This window comes from Macaca nemestrina, chromosome 5 (assembly GCF_043159975.1).
Source record: "Macaca nemestrina isolate mMacNem1 chromosome 5, mMacNem.hap1, whole genome shotgun sequence".
In the NCBI taxonomy this organism is placed as follows: Eukaryota; Metazoa; Chordata; class Mammalia; order Primates; family Cercopithecidae; genus Macaca; species Macaca nemestrina.
In genome coordinates, this window is record NC_092129.1 from 45,994,302 (window position 1) to 46,012,941 (window position 18,640).

An 18,640-nucleotide genomic window follows, 5' to 3' on the forward strand; every position below is an offset into this window, starting at 1 on the left:
AGAGGAACACATTAAATTACCAAGCTTTTTTTAAAAAACCTATATAAACTATACACTATATTAAACATTACGAGAGCTACTATTTTTCTTTTAATTTAGCTTGAAACCACTTCCTGTTTTTGCATGTATAAGAAAAACAACAGAGTTTGTTTTTTGGCAGACATAGGAAGAATTGTTATTTTCCTCTACTATTTGTGGAAAACAGAAAAGAAACCAACTGTTGCAATTTTTTCTACACACGGTTAAAATTTCTGAATATAAGTTGAGGCTTCAGAAATTATATCCAGAAATGACTAAAAAGACTTCAGCTTATCAGTAATTATCAATAAGTGTTGAACTATTTTAATTTTATTTAAATACATAGGGATGATATAGACACGAGTTACATACGTGTGTGCACACACACACCCACACACACACCCACACACACAGAGATTTTTCGATGTGGACATTCCCATTACCCAAATTGTTGTTACATTTTAATTGCGTTACTTCAAACAAGCCTGCAATTGCAAATATGACTGCCTCCACAGCTCTTCACAGCGTTTATTATTATTTACAATAGAAAAGCTGATATGCTGTCATTTGTGTAATCAATGGTTAACTCTAGGGCAGGAAAGTAGACATAAAACTTTGAGACTCAAATTAGGTGTTTTAAAACCTAATTTAATGTAGCTGCAAAAGTGAAGACAAATTTAACTGGAACTCAGATTAAATCTCTTTATTTTTGTTTGTCAGTATATAGAGCATTGGCTGATAAATGAAAGTCTTTGATATCCTCCCAACTTGATTCAATGCTATCTACTGATATTTATTTAAAATTCTGGAATTAAGTATTTTCTCTTCTTCCATATTATTGATCTTCCATACTACAAAGGTTCCACCTTTATTCCCCCTAAAATGTACCCTACAGTTATATCTGATGAGTGAACCTGATTCTAGAACCTGATTCTATTCTGCCAGGAATGTCAATAATAAATGATGGGCTGAGGTGGATGGCCTCCTAAGAGAAGAAAAAACAACAACAACAACAACAACAACAAAATAGAAAAGGCCAATGAGATTTGAATTGACTCCATTAACAATAGTCATGATTGCTTATACAAGGGAAAAATATTGTTATAAAAGAGCCTATTAAAATGCCAGGAAATGTCTCAGCAGTTTAAATACTCTTAAATTTTTAAATGGTATACTAGCTAGCAGAGCTGTAGTAGATTGAATTAAACTTCATTATTGATTCCCCTAGACTTTGTTGGTGAGTTGCCCATTTAAACACATTATCAGATACTTAATGAGTAATTTATAATGCTTTGAAGAACATTTACTTCATTTAAAACGGCTAACAACATCATTCAAATGAGAGAAGGTGTCAGGACTCAGTAAATGAAAATGCTAGATGCAGACATAATGTCCGTTAGAACAGAAGCCAAACAAGTTTTTTAAACAACATTTTGAATAAAATATTTCACATCTACAAGTCTTTTAATAATTGAACTGCATCCTAAACTATAATTATAAAGAGTCAATTAAATAATTATCATTAAGAACATCCATGATATGGAGATATACTACAAAATCCTGTAAAGGGTTCAACTCTTCCATAACTATAGAGTGACTTTCTGTTTGAAAGGACATTTTGTTCATTGTGATTTTGTATTTGAATAGTAATATTTCATTTAAATTTCCAAACTTCTCTAAAAATATCTCACAAGCAACTATTTCCATTCAGTGTTTTACAGAATACAATGTCTGGTCAGAATTTCGATGCATGTTTTTAAAGAAAGGAAATATTTATTGAAGTTAATACGCATGGTAATATATTATTCTCATATTAGCATTAATGTGAGGCTTTAGCACCTTCTCCTTACTGCTTTTGCTAATAGGTTAAATTTGTATTATGTGAAAATAAATAAAGACTGGGGCAAAATTTATTTAGAAAGCTTTATTCTGTACTAACAGTTTATTGGCCAAGTAGTCTGAATGGATCATTAAAATGCTTGACTCATTCAATCTAAATTTCAACGAGTCTGTTATTGAAAGGCAGTGTAACCAACTCAAGTTCATCTGCTCACTGCTCAGAAGTTAAAGCATAAGAAACAAGGTGTTGTAACCCAGAACTTAAAGTATAATAAAAAATAAATAAATTTAAAAAAGCAAGGTGTGGTAAAAAAGAAAGTAGCTTTTATTCAAATGCTAGCAGAAGGGGGAATGGCCAGGCTCAAGCCTCACCTGAGCCATCTACAGTGTTAGACTGAGGGAAGGGGTTTAAAAAGGAGAGACTTGGTAGGGGAAACATGCAGGAGTAATATAGGATGCAGGTCTGTATGTCTTGTTGCAAGGGCTGTCTTGAACTATTGTCCACCTGGAATACCAGCTGAAGCCATTTCAGCTGCATCCAGGTTGTAGATTATCCATTTCAAGTTAGGTAATCTCCAAATTGAGGAGAATTCCACAGCGGGGACTCCTTGACTGGCTTGTTGTAAAATTAGCCCATGGAATTTCTTAACAAGCATGAAGTTAGATGCAACCAAGCATCTGGTGGGAAAGTGTGCATGATTCAACCACGTGTCTGATGGGAAAGAGAGAGAACAGAGTTTCAAAGTACATTTCGAAGCTATGTTTTAAGACTAAGGAAAAAAATGCTTCTACATTTTACTTCAAAGTTACATGTCAAGACTAGGGGAAAAGGAGAAAAAAGAAAAAAAAAGATTTTAAATGCATTTTGAAGCTTAACTACTTCAAAATGTATTTTAAAGTTACAGGAGGAGTGACTTCTAAATATTAAACATTTACATTAACGTTTTGCCATTTAGTACACAATGTTAATCATTTGCTTCTATAAACCAGAAAAACATGTTTGAAGACATTTTGTCCAAGTGTCCCATAGAATAGTCCGTACATGAGAACTTATTAGGTGTTGTATGAAAGAGGTTTTGTTGGTTAGGAAAAAGTTGAGAAATGCTAGGTTAATTATATTTTTAAAGATATTTTCAGAGCTTTTATTATCCTAAAGTGCTCTGACACCTATAAGATGGAAATACTGAAAACAGTATTGAACAAACAAAAGTAGTATTTTTGGTTTTGCTTATATAGTTGACCCTTGAACAATACAGAGTTGAGCTGTATGAGTTTCCTTATAATGAGGATTTATAAAAATAAATATATTAACTAGTTGTGTGGAGATGTGCAACAATTTGAAAAAACTCACAAATCAGGTAGCCCAGAAATATTAAAAAATTAAGGAAAATGTCTGTCATGCATGCATAAAATATATGTAGGTACTAATCTATTTTATTATTTACTACCATAAAATATACATTAATTTATTATAAAATGCTGAAATTTATCAATACTGGCACATATAAATACACCATACATGTTGCTATTCTCAGTAGAGGTAAATATAAACAAATGTAAAGACAGTATTAAATTATAACTGTATAAAATTAATTGTAATATATACTGTGATACTGTAATAATTTTTTAGCCACCTACTACTGCTGTGAGCTCAAGTGTTGCAAGTATCCACCTAAAAATTCCTGGTGGGGCAAGAAAAAAAATAATAAAGGGCATCCAAATTGGAAAATAGGTAGTCAAATTGTCACTGTTCACTGATGATATGACTGTATTCCTAGAAAACCCTGAAGTCTAATCCAAAAGACTTCTACAATTGATAAGCAATTTTAGTAAAGTCTCAGGTTACAAAATCAATGTACAGAAATCAGTAGCACTGCTATACACCACCAACAACAAGGCTGAGAATCAAATCAAGAACTCAATTCCTTTTACAACAGCTGCAAAAGAATAATAAAATACTAAGGAATATACTTAAGGAGGTGAAAGATCGCTACAAAGAAAACTACAAAATACTGCTGAAATAAGTCATAGATGACGCAAACAAATCAAAACACATTCCATGCTCATGGATGGGAAGAATCAGTATTGTAAAAATGACCATACTGCTAAAAGCAATCACAGATTCAATGCAATTCCCATGAAAATGTCATCATTTTTCACAGAACTATAGAAAATAAATCTAAAATTCTTATGAAACCAAAGGAGAGCCCACATAACCAGAGCAATAATAAGCAAAAGAACAAATCTAAAGGCATCACATTATCAGACTTCAAATTACTGTATAAGGCTGTAGTTCCCAAAACAGCACAGTACTGATATAAAAATAGGCACTTAGACCAATGGAACAGAATAGAGAACTCAAAAATAAAGCCAAATGCTTGCAGTCAATTGATCTTCTGCAAAGCATACAAAAACATGAATTGAGGAAAGGACACCCTATTCAATAGATAGTACTGGCTCTATGCACACGCCGCATGCAGAAAAATGAAACTGTAAACCCATCTCTCACCTTATATAAAAATCAACTCAAGATGGATCAAAGACTTAAATCTAAGACCTGAAACCATATACATTATAGAATATAACATCAGAAAAACTCTTTTTGACATTGATTTAGGCAAAGACCCCAAAAGCAAATACAACTGAAACAGAAAAAATAAATAAATGGGACCTCATTAAACTAAAATTGCTTTTGCACTGCAAAAGAAATAATCAGTGGAGTATAAAGACAACCAATGGAGTAGGAGAAAATATTCAAAAACTATGCATCTGACAAAGGACTAGTATCCACAATCTACAAAGAACTCAAATAATCAAGAAAAAGAAAATTGCCATCAAAAAGTGGGCAAATGACATGAATAGATGTTTCTCAAAAGAAGATATACAAACAGCCAACAAACAAATTAAAAAAATGCTCAACATCACTAATCATCAAGGAAATGCAGATGAAAACCACAATAAGATACCACCTTACTCCTGCTAGAATGAACATAATTAAAGAGTTGTTGTTTTTTGTTTTGTTTTGTTTTGTTTTTAAAAAAAAGAGTGTTGGAGTGGATAAGCTTAAAAGGAAACACTTTTACACTGCTGGTGGAAATGTAAATTAGTACAACCACTATGGAAACCAGTATGGAGATTCCTTAAAGAACTAAAAGGAGATATACCATTCAATCAAGAAATCCCACTATTGGATATCTACCCAAACAAAAAAAAGTCATTGTACGAAAAAGATATTTGCACATTCATTTTATAGCAGCACAGTTCACAATTACAAAGAACCAACCTAAGTGCACATCTACCGATGAGTGGATAAAGAAAATGTGATATATATGTGTATATGTGTGTGTGTGTGTGTGTATGTGTATATATATATATATACACACACATACATATATACACACATACACACCATGGAATACTACTCAGCCATAAAATGGAATGAAATAATGTATTTTGCAGCAACTTGGATGGAGCTGGAGACCATTATTCTGAATAATAACGACCATTATTCATAGAATAATTAGTAATTATTCTAATTACCAATTCTGAAGTGATTAGAATAATTAATTATTCTAATTGAAGTAATTCAGGAATGGAAAACTAAATACTGTATGTTCTCAGTTATAAGTGGAGCTAAGCTATGAGGATGCATAGACATACAGAATGATAGAATGGACTTTGGGGACTTGGAGTGAAGAAGATTGGGAGACAGTGAGGGATAAAAGATTACATAATGTACAGTGTACACTTCTTGGATGATGGGTGCACTAAAATTTCAAAATTCACCACTAAATAACTTATCAATTTAACCAATAACCACCTATACCCAAACTGTTGAAATAGAAATAAATAAATAAATGAAAAATTTTAAAAAGTGCTCTGTGACACTAATTATCACTGCTTGAGCGATTCCTCTCTCCAGTAAATTGCAGATTGCAGTAAAAATTGATCTCTCATAGTTATTTTGTAAGAACCATGTGTGCTTCATTGTGTTTAATGCAATACTGTAAACCTTAAATAACACCACTGTACCCATACAAAGGGCCACTAGTGATGCTGAAAGCATTCCCAAGAAACAGCGAAAAGTTACGACATTACAAGAAAGAGTTGAATGCTTGATATGTACCGTCATAGATTGAAGTTGTTTACTGTGGCTGCCTGTTATTTTAAGATAAATGAATCCAGCATAAGAGCCATTATTAAAAAAAGCAAAGAAAATTTGTGAAGTCATCACTGCAGCTACACCAGCAGGCATAAAAACCTTGCACTTTTTGTGAAATACCTTTGTATCTTATATTGAAAATACAGCTTTTATGTGGATGCAAAATTGCTATAAGAAAGGCATGTCTATAAACTCTAATATGATTTGATAAAAACAAAGTCATTATATGACCACTTTAAGCAAAAGGATGATAAAGGATCTAAAACTGGAGAATGTAATGCCAGGAAAGGATGGTTTAATTAATATAAAAAGAGATTTGGGTTAAAAACCCTCAGCAGAAGGACCATCTTCTACTCACCAAAAGTTGGCAGACTAGTTCTGAGATGCCATTAACAAAATCATTGAGGAGAAAGGATACCTGCCTGAACGGGTTTTTAATGCAGATAACAGTATCCTATTCTGGAAAAACAACAACAATAAAAAGTCACAAAGGACACCTATTATTAAGGAAGAGAAGTAAGTATCAGGATTTAAGGCAGAAAAGTATAGGCTAACTACATTTTTGTGCAAATGCAGTTGGGTTTATAAGGACTGCCTTTATCCATAAAGCTGCTGTCCATTTGAAGAGAAAAGATAAATACCAGCTTCCAGCCTTTTGGTTAGATTATGAGACCTTTTTTTCTACATTAGTTCCATTCATGTTCCAAGAAAGTACCTTGCCCATACGGACTGTCTTTTGAAGTTCTTTTGATATTGGACAATGTCCTTAGTCTTCTAGAATTCCATCAGTGCAACACTGAAGGCATTAAAGTAGTCTGCTTGCCCCCAAACTCAATGTCTCTAATTCAGCCTCTATATGAGAGAGTCATGAGGACTTTTAAGGTTCATTACACATGGTACTCTGTGAAAGTAATTGTCAATGCTATGGAACATTATGAAACTTGTAAAGGATTACACCATTAAAGATGGCATCATTGTTATAGAAAAGGCTATCAACCCAGACACAATGTATTTGTGCTGGAGAAAATAGTGTCTAGATGTTGCACATGAATTCTCAGTATGTACAATGGAGCCAATCAAGAAAACCATGAAATAGATTGTGTACACAGAAAAAAAAAAGGGGGGGGGTGTGGGTTCTAAGATATGGATCTTGGAAAAATTCAAGAACTAATAAAAACCACTTGATGGAGACGCCTGCTTCTGAATCAGTAACAGACAATGGGGAAGAAGACGTAGAGGAAGCAGTGTCAGAAAACAAATTGATATTAGACAATCAGGCAAAAGAGTTTTAATTATTCCAGACTGCTTTGATTTCTTTCACAGGGTGCACCTTTTTATGATATGGGCACCAAACTAGAGCAAATAGTGAAAAGATTGATATTGCATAGAAACATTTTTTAGATAAATGAAAAGGTTAAAAAGTCAGACAGAAATTACCATGTATTTCTGTAAAGTTATGCCCAGTATCCCTGCCTTTCCTGCCTCCCTTTCCACTTTCTCCACCTCACTCATCTCTGTCCCCCCGAGACAGCAAGGCCATCTCTCCTTTTCTCCTGTGCGTCCTACTCAATTTGAAGATGATAAGGATGAAGACCTTAATGATGTACTACTTCCACTTAATGAATAGTAAATATATTTTTTCTTATGACTCTTAATAACATTTTCTTTTCTCTATCTTTCTTTATTATATGACGAAATTGTTTGGGCGCAATGGCTCACGCCTGTAATCTCAGCACTTTGGGAGGCTAAGATTGCTTGAGGTCAGGGGTTTGAGACCAGCCTGGCCAATGTGGTGAAACCCCGTCTCTACTAAAATACAAAAATTATCAGGGTGTGGTGGTGGGCACCTGTAATCTCAGCTACTAGGGAGACTGAGACAGGAGAATTTCTTGAACCCAAAAGATGGAGGGTGCAGTGAGCCAAGATCGCACCACTGCACTCCATCCTGGGTGACAGAGTGAGACTCTGTGTCAAAAAATAATAATAATAATATATAATAATAAAATACTAATACATAAAAATAATAAATAAATACATTATATCATACATATAACATATAAAATATGTGTTAATCAGTTATGTTATCATTAAGGCTTCCTGTCAGCAGTAGCCTATTGGTATTTAAGTTTTTGGAGAATCAAAAAAGTTATATGTGGATTTTTGACTGTACAGGGGATCAGTGTCCCTAACTCTCATGTTGTTCAAGCTTACACTATATAAGTAATTTATCTTTATGTGTATCTTAAAAAATGGAGATGTAGTATTTTCTTTATCTCTCAGTTCTCAGGAAATTTTCGTTTCCATTTGACTCTTTGTTTGACCTTCTCTGTGGCCTGAACTTAATCAACTTTTGTAAACACTTCTTGTGGATACTGGAAAAGGGTATATTATCTAATTATTATTCACCATACTTTATTAACACTTGTAAAGTCAGTTTTTAAACATGTTAATGAGATTTCTTTCTCATATTTAGCTTTATCTATATGAGTCCCTTGTTATCCAGAGAACTGTATTAATATTTCACAGTTTCATTGGAAGTTTCACTGCACAATCTGTATTCCTTTAAATTATCGAGGACTTGGTATCAGGCACATGTTTTGGAGCAGTAGTTTTCAGAGTGTCATTGGAATTTTAACTTCATAATCTGTATCCCTTTAAGTTCCTAAGGACTTGATATCAGGTACATGTTTTGTAACAGTAATACATTTCTAGTGAATCGTTGCTTTTATCATTAAACATTAATGTGTTTATCTAAAATATTTTGGGGGCTCTATTTTTTCTGTTATTAAATTTCTATTTTCTTACTTTTAGTCAACTTTTTTATTTAGAATTAATCTTAGATTTGCCAAAAAGTTGCAAAGATGATATAGAGTGTTCCTTTATTTCTATCTTCTAATGTTAACATCTTACATAACCGTGGTATGCTTGTTAAAATTCAGAACCAACAGTGGTGGTACATTACTTAAGTAAACTCCAAGTACTATTTTGATTTTTCCAATTTTCCACTAATGTCCTTTCTCTGTACTAGGAGCCAATACTGAATACCATATTCCATTTAGTTATCACGTGTCTTTCACCTCCTCTGTTTTGTTACTGTGTCTCACACTTTCATGTTTTTATGAAGATAAGAGAGCTAATGTGTATTGTTCAAATATCTATGGAATGTTCCTCAATGTATGTTTGTCTAACGTGTTTTGTATTTGGATTAGATATAGGTTTTGGGGAAGAAGACTCCCTCAGTTACAAGCCACTCTCATTATATTCTCTCAGGGAGTACATGATGTCAACTTAATTTATCACTGATGATACAACCTTGATCATTTAGTTAATAATGGTGTTTGCCAGTTTTCTACGAAAGAATTGCTTTTTTTCCCTTTCTGTAGTCTATTCTTCAGAGACTTGTTAAATCCAGTCCATACTCAAGGTGAAGGGATTAAGGTCCAACTCTTGGAAGGCAGAATATATAGAGAGAAAATATAATATAGATAATATATGTATATATTATTCTCTAAGGATTATTTGTCTCTTTTTATTTACTCAGTTATGTATTTATATAACTATGAACTTATGTATATTTATGTTATAATTTGGATTATAAATTATCTACCTTGTTTTCATTGTTATTTATCTGATATATTTGCCAGTATGTTTTGTAAACAGCATAACTGAACATTCTAAAAATATTCTCACAATTTGTCTTTTAAATTGTGAGATAGCCTCTTCAAAATGTTTGTGGCAAATTGGGATTTACGTCAACATATTTTCTGTTTCCTCTCATTACCCTCCATCATTACCTTAATAAATAAGCTAAACATTCTGTTCTTTATTCTTTAAGTGGATGCATAAAATAATAACATGTATACTTGATGCCTCCCAAATTAGTCATTATTTACTGTATTGTTTTGTTTGTAATTATTTTATTATATTTACCACAAATTTGTAACATAGTTTTCCTGGACATAGAACTCTAGGATAGCATTTCACAACATTGCATCATTTATAAAATGTGTAACATTATATTATTTGCTTTTGAGACATTTTTTTGAGTAAAAAGAAATAAAACAGGTACTTAATAATTGTAATGCAGGCAAATCTAAGGCCACAAGTGAAATACCATTGCAATGAGGGATCTTGAAGAGGATGAGGGATTTTCATTTTCCTATTTAGCTTTCTTTTTTCTTTCCATTATCCCGCAACTGAGATTTTCTACATGTTTAATGTGTTGTCTCTATCATTTTCCCACTCATTAGCCTTTAGTCCTGCTTTCTAGTAGGATTTAACAGCTCAAAATGATTTGGCTCTGATGAGTGGAGAAACACCAGGGTTCTTGGTCCTCATGCCGGTTTAGATAAAACAACATGGACACATGTACCTGGACTGGTTTTAAGGAGTGGAGAATTTAATAGGCAAGAAGGAAGGGAGAAGACAGAAGGCAGAAGCTACCCCAATACAGAGACAGAGGGAAGGGGGCTCCAAAGCCAAAAGAGGAGGTCCTCAAGTGCAGTGGACACCAGCCAGGTATAGATGCAGAGGCTGGAGGAGGTAATATATGATTTGCATAGGGTTTGACCAGGCATGTCATTCACGTAGCCTGCAAAAAAGCTTGTCCTCCCACCCTCGCCTTTTCATAAGCAAATGCAGAGCATGATGGATGTTCTATACACATGGGGATATGTGGGGGTGGTCATGTTGCCAGGAGCATGTGGGGAAAGGGCAAGAAGGCTGCGGGAATTGCCATGTTGGGTGGATCCAGTTTATAATGGCTGGCACGTGCAGATCAAAGGTTGCTGGTCTGGCTCTAAGAGCCAGGGCTTTACAAGAAACTTTTCTGGAGATGCTTTAAAAAATGAAAACTTCCCAAGGACCCCTTTTCCTCTGTATCTGCCTAAAATAATTTCTTAATAACTTTTACAACATTCCCCCCTGTGGAGATGCCTCACTAACTGCTGCTAGGGGGTTTTGGGTGATGACTCTTTCTGGCTACTTCCTGCTGCAGAGGGGCATTGAATGGGGAACAACAGCTAGGGTTCCTCCCGGGGTCGATATAAGGGTCTTTGAAAGAATGGCATGTCCATGTGTGATTCAGTTGACAGCAGTATTTGGAGTTTGATTGCTTCTAGGAGAGAAGAAACAATTTGAATTATAGTATTGAGCAGTGTAACATTGTTTATGTAATGCTCAATAGTATTGAGCATAGACAATTAAAATGTTAATACAAGATGTATAAGCCAAAGAAGGCTTCATAAAGGGGCTAATCAATTTCATAAAGAAGACTGGAATTCACTAAAGAGGGATTGTAGCCACGTGGGGCTGAAGCCAGCATTTTCCATGAGCCTGTCAATAATTTTGATTTGATCTTTAAGTATCTGTAGATTTTCTTCTACTTTACTAGAGGTGTTAATCTAAAAGCAGCATGTTTCATTTAAAAGTGCATCGCTAAACCCAACAAAAAGCCCTAGCAGACTCAGTGGTGGTAAAACTTTCATCCTTCCTTTTTGTCAACTATTATTCCTGCTCTAAGGCTAATAATTAAGCAGAATACTTCTGCAATGGAAACTCTCTCTCCAATATTTCAGTTAGAAGGTGCTACCATGTATAATCCTATTGCAAACAGTAGAGCAAGCATAGCAATTCCCACAAGTGTTATGTAGTAGATAATTTCCATCTAAAATTTTACTTGCCAAGATATAGAATTCCCCTTTGGGGGTCTATGAAGTTCCTTGGTTTTATTTTCCCAAACAAAGAAACCTCTGGGTTATGGGTACCTTACTCACTTTCATTACCTGGCAGAATTTGCAAGATAATTGTCCAGAACTAGCATATTGGTTCGCATTTTTACATTACCCATCCTTTATTTTCAAGCTGCAGAAGATCCCCACTTGATTCACATGAATAAACAGGGTTAGTCTAAAGTGTAGGCAGAAAGCTTAAAAACAATTAACGAGACTAGGATTTAATGACAATGTGTATGATAAGTTTTGGAGCAAAACTTTTCTGTCCAGTCCTCATTTTTGGTAAAAACTAATTATGAATAAACTTTAGTCTTATACTAGGCTTGATTATTTGCATAAAGTGCAGCAAGAATGGTTATTTTTTACATAGGCCTTTTGGGTTGGCTTTGATGAAACTCTATTCCACAAGGAATTTCAGATAAGACTTTTGAAGCCGAGCCTAGTCATAAGTTTGTATCCCCTAATACCTGTAAGTTGGGTGATCCTCTCCTCTTGAGGTCCCAAGATAAACTCAGAGCTTCCAGACCTGTTAGAAACTGACGTTCTTTACTGACCTGACCACAGGTTAGGAAACTTGTGTACACAAAGTATGAGACCGGTTCTCCCAAAGGGACTTTTATTGGCTCTGCATGTCAAGCTTGATTCCTTAAAGGGAAGCTCACCCTTTCAGCCAAAGCTTGGCAAAGTAACCAGTTTTTCCAAATGTGTCCTGTTGACAAAGAAAAATGGATTCTTACTGCACTGATGCAAACAACTATATTGCCATAAGTTGAGTACTCCCCGATAGTCTCCAAATTTTAGAGGAACCAAGCAGAGAAAAACAAGCATGCTCCAAATTTTGTTCATAGGAGTATACCTTACTCAATTATTAAAGGCCATAAATAGTTTAAATAAGTTTCCTTGACTCTGAAAACCAAAACAAGGATTAACAATATTCCAAGCCAAAGTAAAAAAGTTTGCTTTAACTTTCTGAGTGCAATCCATTTAGCTAACTCTTGTTTTGCTTGATATTTGTGAACCTGTTAGTTCTTTGAGTCCTGTGTCAGGCCTCTGAGCCCAAGCCAAGCCATCGCATCCCCTGTGACTCACAGGTATATGCCTAGATGGCCTAAAGTAACTAAAGAATCACAAAAGAAGTGAAAATGCCCTGCCCCACCTTAACTGATGACATTCCACCACAAAAGAAGTGAAAATGGCTGGTCCTTGCCTTAAGAGATGACATTACTTGTGAAATTCCTTTTCCTGGCTCATCCTGGCTCAAAAATCTCCCCCACTGAGCACCTTGTGACCCCCACTCCTGCCCGCCAGAGAACAACCCCCCTGTGACTGGAATTTTCCTTTACCCAAATCCTATAAAACGGCCCCACACTTATCTCTCTTCGCTGACTCTCTTTTCGGACTCAGCCCGCCTGCACCCAGGTGATTAAAAAGCTTTATTACTCACACAAAGCCTGTTTGGTGGTCTCTTCACACGGATGCGCATGACATTCTGTATATTCCTTCTCTAGTCCAATGTTACAATCTTCAAAGCTATTAAAAGCCTGGGCAAGAAGGTCAGGGGAATCACCATGTTGGGTGGACTCAGTTTCTCATGGCCTGCATTTGCATATCAAAGATTGCCATCCTGGCTCTAAGAGCCAGTGTTTTATAAGAAGCTTTTCTGGAGATGCTTTAAAAAATGCAGACTTCCCAAGGACACATTTTTCTATCTTCATAAAATAACTTATGAATAACTCCTACAACAATAATATTTATATGTGACTTTATATAGATGTAAACATTCAGAGTAAATAAATTGCATGGAATCCAAACAACTAAAAGTAGACCAAACACATTAATTATAATTGGGATAAACTCTGACTTCAGATGCTCTACTCTCTCTCTAGCTAACAGACTCTCACATAGTGTAAAATTCTTTTAATAAAAAGCTGTTTATGTTTTATACAGGTTGGCATGCAAAATAACAGGTGTAAAATATATATGTGAGTTTCTGGGGATCAAGATTAATTATGGTCTCATTCACTTGTTGATTCCAGTAACTCTTGAGAAATGTATATAAGAAATAAGTAATAACTGACACTGAATAGACAGTCTGTGTCACATAAATAAGTTATCACACTAGTAGGGATATACTTAGAAACTACTGAATTCCCAACTGGTGAATCTATATTTTGCACATTGCTAGTATTGCAGGGATGCTGGGAGCTTATCACGGCCTCAGTGCCCAGGGAATTTTTTGTAATGTTGATAGTCTATGTCAGCAATTTCTAAATGGAGGTTGTATTACTCAGGGTTTTCTGGAGGGACAGAATTAATAGGATATATGTTTGGGAATACATATCTTATTTATTATATATATATATACTCCTTTTCGTATGTATGTATGAAAGGGGTGTTATTAGAAAGAATTATCTCACACAATCAAAAGGTGAAGTCCCAAGATAGGCCATCTGCAAGTTGAGAGAGAAAGAAACCAGCAGTGGCTCAGTCAGAGTCCAAAAGCCTCAAAAACAGGGAAGCCAACAGTACAAACTTCAATCTGTGGCCAAAGGCCCAACAGCCTCCGGCAAACACCTACACTGGTCCAAAAGTTCATGTGACCTACACCGGTCCAAGAGTTCAAAGGCAAAAGACCCTAGAGTATGATGTCTAAGGGCAGGAGGAACAGAAGGAAGCATCCAGCACAGGAGAAAGATGAAAGCCAGGAGACTTAACAAGCCAGCTTATCCCACCTTCTTCTGCCTGCTTTGTTCTAGTAGCACTGGCAATCGAGTGGATGCTGCCCATCCACATTGAGGGTGGGGTCTTCCTCTCTCAGTCCACTGACTCAAATGTCAGTCTCCTCTGACAACACCCTCTCAGACACACCCAGAAACAACACTTTAGCAGCTATCTAGGCATCCTTCAATCCTATCAAATTGACACCTAATATTAATCATAATAGAAATCTCTTATAATAATGTGGGATATTGAGTGTCCCTAGAATATTATTATTTCTATAATATTTAATTTTTGTATTGCTTGAGTCTGATAGCGTGAACTATTTTGGGGGCAGAGAGGTATCAACCAAAGGCATTAATTGAAATAAGCACCAAAAATACTGTACTAGTATTGCTTTCATTTTCTTTTACCATAAAGATCTTAAAAATGTCACAGAAATTAAAAGAACCTCTCCCTCTCTGAAGGTTTGAGCGTTCCAAAATAGCCTAACAATAGATTAACAGGACAAAAGGCATACAAATTTATTGACATGCACGTATCCATAAGAGCCATACAAAATATGTGACTCAAAGAAGAGCTAGATGGTGAAAGTATAAATATACCATTTATAGGGAGAGGGTAGTGGCGGCCTATAGATAATTTTAGAGGAGTAGTAAATAATTTTAGGAGAGATAAATGGGCCTGGGAGGGAGACATTATCCTGTAAATGATTCTCTTAGGAATTTCAATGAGTCCAGAGACAAACAGTATCTTGTGACAGAGTCCATCCAGATGTGGTTACATTCCTGTCTTCTGGTAATAAAATTTCAGGGAAGGAGTCGAAGGCAGAAGGCAGTTGTGTTTTCCTTGGCAGATGTGATCTCAAAGCATAAGGGAATATTAAAGTAAAGCCTCTCCTTGTGCTTAGGGAAAGACAGAGGGTTTGAGACAGGGCTGCAGGAAAGAGGAAGGTTAGGGAGATCTTGAGGCTGCTTCTTTATTTCACCACATCAATGGATCATATTCTGGGATATTATTTTCTGATCCTCAAGATTGCAAACACTTAGTACTAACATTTCTTCTCCCTACTGTTGCTTATTTTTCTCTTCAATACTTTTCACTATTGACATGCTCTGGCCTTTACTGGTGAAATGTTTGTTATTGTGATTTTTATGATATAATAATAGTTATATGTTTGCTCTTTGTCCCTGGTTCCTGGCACAGAACTTCTAAAATTGTTGTAACTTTCTGAGTGGTAGGGGTAATTGAAATGTCTTTGTTATTATATGCCCCCACAACCACCCCAGTTCCTGAAATAGCTCAGAAGCATAAAGATGAAAGGAGTATCTTTTGTTATTCATAACGAGCCCCTTTCAACCCCACCTGAGTTTATGTTAATGAGGTGACTTTTGGAAAGTACCTAAGAATACAGGCCTTGTTGCCAAGGGAACCAATCATGTAATTAGAGGTTAGAACATTCAACCCCATCCCCCAATCTTCAGAAAAAGGAGTGGGGTTAGAGATTGACTTAATCACTAAGGGCCAATGATTAAATCAATCATACCTTAATAATAAAACCTCCATAGAAACCCTAAAAATGAGGTTTGGAGAGCATCTGGGTTGGTGAACAAGAAGGTACGCACATGCGAGGAGGGTGGCACACTGGAATGGAAATTCCTGTGCTTGGGACCCTTCTGGATCTCACCCCATGTATCTTTTCTTCTGGCTGTTCATTTGCATCCTTTAAAATAGCATTTGTACGCTGGCCGTGGTGGCTCACACCTGTAATCCTAGCACCTTGGGAGGCAGGTGGATCACTTGAGGTCAGGAGTTCAAGACGAGCCTGACCAATATAATGAAACCCCCTCTCTACTAAAAATAAAAAAAAAAAATAGCTGGCTGTGGTGGCCTGCGCCTGTAATCCCAGCTACTCAGGAGGCTGAGACAGGAGAATTACTTGAACCCGGAAGGCAGAAGTTGCAGTGAGCCAAGATCGTACCATTGCACTACAGCCTGGACAACAAGAGCAAAACTCCGTCTCAAAAAAAAAAAAAAAAAAAAAAAAAAAAAAAGAAGCAATTCTAATTGCTAAATAGTAAGTAAACTGTTTTCTTGGATTCTGTGGATTGTCCCAGCAAATTATTGAACACAAGAAGGGCGTCCCATGAAACTCTGACTTGTAGCCAAGTTGGAAAGGTGTTGTAACTTAGGGATCCTCTACTTGCAACTGGCATCTGAAGTAAGGAACATTTTGTGAGACTGAATCCTTAATCTGTATGGCCTGTTCTAATTCCAGTTAGTCAGGGTCAGAATTGAGTTAAATTGTAGGACACCCAGTCAGTGTTTGCCGATAATTAAATAATTGGTTGGTGTGAAAAAAACACATACACTGTTGTTTAGAACTAGAATGAAAACTCCGTGAGGACAGGAGTTTTGTCTGTTTTGGTCACTGTTTTGTGCATATAAGAAACTACAAAACCCACCATTATTTGATTACTATCTTTTGTGTCCCAATTCCCTTTCACCAAGAGAGTGAGCAAGTCTGATTATTGCACCTGGAATCTGATAATTCCACACCTGTGGCATTAGGGACAGGATTGAATGGAATACAGGGTTCCTAAAAAAGAATGGCTAGAACCACTCCATAGTGGATGGTCTCCTACCAGGAAGAGATGCTGATGGGTTGTTTTGTTGGAGCTACAAAAAGAAGGAGCAGCAGTCAGGCAGTTGGTATACCAATGTTGGAGTCTTCTGAAAGGGCTAGTTTCTGATTAGCCCTTATCTAAGAAAACCTAATGGTGGTTATCAATGGAGAGGCTATAACAAAGTGTATCTGACTTCCCATGTTGTCATGGCTGAGAACTCAGTTTTCAAGGTTGCTTGGCCAAGAAAGGGTCCATTCAGTAGGTTGTGGGGCTTAGAATTTTGTTTTTATTTCTCAGATAGAAAATGAACATAACCCCAAGATTTCAGTTTCAGTGATTGTTTTTTTTTTTTCACAACTGCAACAACAGACTAGACAGAAGTTTTCTAAAGAACATTTCACTTCGTTTGAGATCATGCATGCTGCCATACATGGCCCAGGAATAAACTACACTATTCACTGAGGACAGGTCCAAGGGAAATGACTAGAATTTTTATTATAAATTCTAGACTGGGAGGAGAGGCAATATCATGTGACTCAGGCTTCTTGTACAAGTGAAAAGATTCAATTTATAAAGAAAGTAGCAGTAAATTAGACTAAAATAAATGCATTGGGTATTTTGTATTCAAGAGATGTTTTTCAAATTTAAATTTTGGAAATCTAGAGAAAGGACCAGGTGCAAGTGGCTCATGCCTGCAATCCCAGTTCTTTGTGGGATCAGGCAGGTAGATTTTTGAGGTCAAGAGTTCAAGACCAGCCTTACCAACATGGTGAAATCATGTCCCTACTAAAACTACAAAAAAAAAAAAAAAAAAAAAAAATTAGCTGGGTATGGTGGTGCATGCCTATAAGTCCAACTACTTGGGAGGCTGAGACAGGAGAATCACTTGAACCTAAGAGACGGAGATTGTAGTGAGCCAAAATTGCACAACTGCACTCCAGCTTGGGCAACAGAGCAAGAAAAAAAAAAAAAAGAAATCTAGTAAAAGGTCTCTCTCTCTCTCTCTGTCTCATCCTCACATTTCTCTCTCATGCACGAGAGAGGCAAGGCATGGTCTAAAAATATATAAATATATGCACTATATATATAGTGTAGTTGTTGTTGTTGTTGTTGTTTTGGGACTGTGTCTTGCCCTGTCACCCAGGTCAGGTTGGAGTGCAGTGATCCAATCATGGCTCACTGCAGCCTTGACCTCTCAGGCTCAAGAGATCCTTCTGACTCAGCCTCCTGAGAAGCTGGGACTACAGCTACATGCCACCATGCCTGACTAATTTTTTAATTTTTTTGCAGATATAAGGTCTCACTATGTCGCCCAGGCTGGTCTTGAACTCCTGAGCTCAAGCAATTCACCTGCCTTGAACTTCCCCAAATGTTGGGATTACAGGTGTGAGCCACTGCACCCAGTCTATTTCAATATTTTCAATACATTTCAGAATTATTTATTTAAATTTACATACACATGCATTATTCAGGGTTCTCTAGAGAAATAGAACTAATGCTATATACAATATAATATCATTATTGTTTGGGTGAGGGAGAAGTGA

The 18,640-nt window shown here is 36.0% G+C and overlaps 1 long non-coding RNA gene across 1 annotated transcript in view; it reads right to left on the bottom strand.

Annotated features, from left to right (window-relative positions):
* Nucleotides 1-13,244, bottom strand: part of LOC105465737 (uncharacterized) — a 94,678-nt gene extending 81,434 nt beyond the window's left edge. The window contains exon 1 of the long non-coding RNA XR_977764.2: nucleotides 13,196-13,244. This is a non-coding gene — a long non-coding RNA (uncharacterized lncRNA). The remainder of the gene's footprint in view (nucleotides 1-13,195) is intronic.
* Between the last annotated feature and the right edge of the window lie 5,396 nt (nucleotides 13,245-18,640).